Source organism: Loxodonta africana, chromosome 21 (assembly GCF_030014295.1).
Source record: "Loxodonta africana isolate mLoxAfr1 chromosome 21, mLoxAfr1.hap2, whole genome shotgun sequence".
NCBI classification, from domain to species: domain Eukaryota; kingdom Metazoa; phylum Chordata; class Mammalia; order Proboscidea; family Elephantidae; genus Loxodonta; species Loxodonta africana.
This window is the reverse complement of record NC_087362.1, coordinates 18723002-18727275: the sequence shown is the minus strand read 5'-3', so window position 1 is coordinate 18727275 and position 4274 is coordinate 18723002.

Here is a 4274-nt window from a genome sequence, read left to right as displayed (position 1 = left end):
TATTTTCACCACATTTAATAAAGATATATTTTCTTTTAGCTTCAATGGTCAGAGGCACCCCCCCAAAAAAATTCCTTATGCACAAGGACTAATATAAAAAAAAAATATATACAAATCTTTAAATGTACATACTTTTAATTTTTTTCTGATTATAAAAGAAATACCATTTAATTGTAAAAAGAAAAAACAAACCTTTTGAAAAGTAAATAAAAAATTAATTGAAAGCATTGTACATTTTAAATAGGTGAATTGTATGGCCTGTGAGTTACATCTCAATAAGCCAGTTATTAAAAAAAAAAAAAATTAATTGAAAGCCCACTGCCCTGTTATACGAAGTTGAAATGCAATTGTTAGTGGATTGTGCCTTTCACAGGTGTTTTTATTATGTCAAGATTTATAATACACAAGAATCCTAACACAAAAAAAATTTTCTGTATAAGCAATTCAATATTAGTTAAAAATCCTCTTTACACAAAGCACTATACTAAGTGCTTACACATTAGCAGGTCTATAATTGAACTCTCACTTTCCTGCCAAGCACACACTGTCCCAGGACTCTTTAGGCAGTCATGAGTAACTTGCAGTACCCGGACTGCATGTGGCCAACCTACCTTCTTGATACAGTCCATGCTCCTATTTCAAGAAGAAAGATTAGAAAGCTGCCTTGGTGTTTCTGCACAGATAAAACATTTTTGTGATTAAAAAGCAATTTTGTCTTATTAACATTCTTCTACCTAATCTGCTGAGTAATGTAAGTTGTAAAGAAATCCCATTTTATCATTTACAAAAGCTTATTTAATTTTAAATGAAAAAATATGGTCCATAAACACTTTTATTTTATTTTATTGGCATTCCAGGGCTTTGAATTGGTTCGGTCCGGTTCAAACCCCCGCTGAGAACTCGCATTTCTAACAAGTTCCCAGGCGTTGCTAATGCTGCTGGTTGGGGACCAGTTCTGAGAACCACTAGTAGAGCAGTGGTTCTGAATTTTTATTATACATAAGAATCACCTGGGGATCTTGTTAAAATGTAGATTATCCCAGTATATCCGGGGGTGGAAATGCAAATTCTTAGCAGGGGTTTGAACCAGAATGAACTGGTTTGAAGCCCTGTGGCATTCATGCCAAAGAGCTTGCTCAAGGAGACCTTCTAAACACAAGCCATCACGTACTCAATTGCTTAAGGCAGAAGTCTGGAGTTTATCCCCACCCCCTCTCTCTCTCATTCACCCCACATCCCATCGGCCACAAAGTCCCACTGACTCTGCTTCCTAAATATCGCTCCAGGCTGTACTTCCCACCCCCTTAAATTTCATTGCTCCACCTTCTTTCAGGCCTGAGGGCCTGCATAACTGGTATAGCTGGTTCACTAGCCTCCAGGTACCCTGACACCAATTCACCTTCAGCATCACCACCAGAGGGCTCCTTCCAAAATACAAATCTGATTGTTACTCCATGAATAAAACCCTGCAATAGTTACCATCGACCACAGGATAAAGACTTTTTCCTTTGCATGACACACAAAGTTCTAGATCTAGTTACCTCTCCAGTGTCATCTGACATTTCCCACCACCGCCAAACGTCCTCCCAGTCACACACTCAGCTATACAACATTCTTGCAATTGCCTGAAACAACATGTTCTTTCATACTTCTATGCTTTTCCAAACGCTGTCTTCTTAATCTCTATAACTTCTATTTCTTCTCCTGGCAAAGTTATATTTATCATTCAAGACATGTATCAAACATCTTTTCCAACCGGAGCCTCTTCTAACTCATAGGAGGGCATGCTAGTGCCCTTCATAATACATCTCCTTACCTTGTATATGTCGTTGCTTTGCAATTACAAGACTCTGTTTCATGCAGGGATCCTAACCTCAGAATCTAGGGAATTTTAGAAAGACAATGAGTAGAATCCCAGGAGCCTGTGAACCTTGCAAGTTGAATGCAAAATCTTGTTTCCATTTCAGATGAGTAGCTTGGGGGAAAAAAAAAAAAGGGACCACTTATTTCACCAGGATAATTTTCTGTACCAAATTGTGAACTTTCTGAACACAGAAACTATCACATTAATTTTTGTTTCCCTTGTTTATAGCACAACTTCTAGGTCTTGCAAATGCTTTGTACATTGGTTAAGTGGATGCATAGGTGAGGAAGTTAAATACGTCCTTTAAAAATAATTTATTGGATGGGGCCAAGATGGCAAAGTAGTCATACGCTTCCTGTGGTCCCCCTTACAACAAAGACCAAAAAAAAAACAAATGAATCGATTATATATGACAACCTAGGAGTTCTGGACATCAAAGGCAAAGTCAGGGAATCAGACTGAGCAGCAGGGGGAGGGAGAGACAGTTCAGAAGCAGCAAGGAGTTGCAAGACCTGACCCCATGGGAACCAGGACCTCGCAGGCCAGAATTGCTGGCAGAGAGCTCAGTGAGGCAAGCAGTGGCATTCGGGATGCACTTTCCACATCAGGAAAGACAGAGAGGTGGAGAGTCTACTCAAACCTCCAGAATCAGCAAAAAGCAACAGTTAGTTGGCAAAAGATAAGTACATGAATAAAAAAAAAAATCCCTTTGGAAAAACCTCTCTCCCATTTACCTGCCCCCTGCCTGCTCTGCTCTGGGTCTGAGCCAGCTTCAGAGAGTGCTGGGTCCCCTGGGCTAGAAGTAGGATCTGTCATGCATCCTGAGCCATTCTCCCAGCGTTGAAGGGGGAACAAACTAACAGATGGGGAAAAAATAATCTGCCAGCTCCCCTAAGCTGGGAACTCAGGGCAGAATCAGTTCCTTTGCCTAGGCACAGGCATAAAAAGGGGTCAGCAAACTTTGAATGCCTTTCGCCCCTGCATAGACCAGTGTGGGCCCATTTCAATAGCGTAGGCCCTCATTAGCACAGTACAACAGGGTATATACCTGAAGTCTAACTTCAACTGGTTCACCTATATGGTGGAGAGGAAGGTTCATGACATCTGACACTACACTGCCTATTAAGCAGGGTCCTCACCTACCCACATCAGGGGCCTGAGGACTGGTGGCTCCACTCAGTCCACCTAGCCACCCTCGATAGGGGTCCAAGAATAAAAGGTTCCTCCCAGTCCTGACAGCCAACAGCATTGGGTGCCCACAGTCCAGCTGCAAAACCCACCTACCTACACACTCTAGGGAACAGGGATATGCTTCCCTCACAGACACTCAGGGGTGGTTGTCAGTCCCCTGCCTTGCTTAGCACATAACCCCTACTGCAGCCAGATACCTGTGCCTACACCAATAACCCCTGCTCATCTAGGACTGTAGGTGAGAGCCTGCATCACACATTTGGTGATCGACTGCCTGAACACCTGAGCTGAATCCACAAAAGAAAAGTGAACAGACTCCTGGGCTCACATACCTAGTATCAGCTCTAACCACCTGGTGACAGGACAAAAGAGTTTCAAACGTTCCAATAATCAAACTAGCTCACTTAGGCAGCCTATTTGGGCATATCAAAACAAAACAAAATAAGAAGCTAGGACACAGTAAGCAAACATAAAATAAATAAATACAATAACTTATTGATGGCTCAGAGACAACAGTCAATATCAAATCACATAAAGAGGCAGACCATGATGGCTTCAGCAAGCTCTCAAAACAAAGAATAAAGAAATCTTCCAGATGAAGAGAATTTCCTGGAATTACTGGAGGTAGAATTCAAAAGATTATTATACAGAACTCTTCATGAGATCAGGAAGGAGATCAGGCAAAACACAGAACAAGCCAAGGAGCACACAGACAAAGCAATACAGGAACTTAAGCAGATTAGACAAGAGCATAACAACAAATTTAAGAGGCTGCAAGAATCCATAGAGAGACAATAAAGCCATAAAAGTAAAAATCAATAACAGAAAAAGCAAGCAAAAAAAAAATCTAACACACGGGAACTGACCAACACCTTGCTCAAAAACTACCGGGATTACAGAAGAAATTAAAGACAGAATAAAGAAATTCATAGAATCAAATGAAAATGAAAACACATCCTACCAAAACTCTTGGGACACAGCAAAAACAGTGTTTAGAGGTCACTTCATAGCAATACATGCACACATCCAAAAAGAAAAAAGGGCCAAAATCAAAGCATTAACCCTATAACTCAAATGAATAGAATGGGAGCTCCAAAAGAAACCCTCGGGCACCAGAAAAAAACAAATAATAAAAATTAGAACAAATTAAATAAAATAGAGAATAGAAAAACAATTGAAAGAGTTACCAAGACCAAAAGCTGGTTCTTTGAAAAGATCA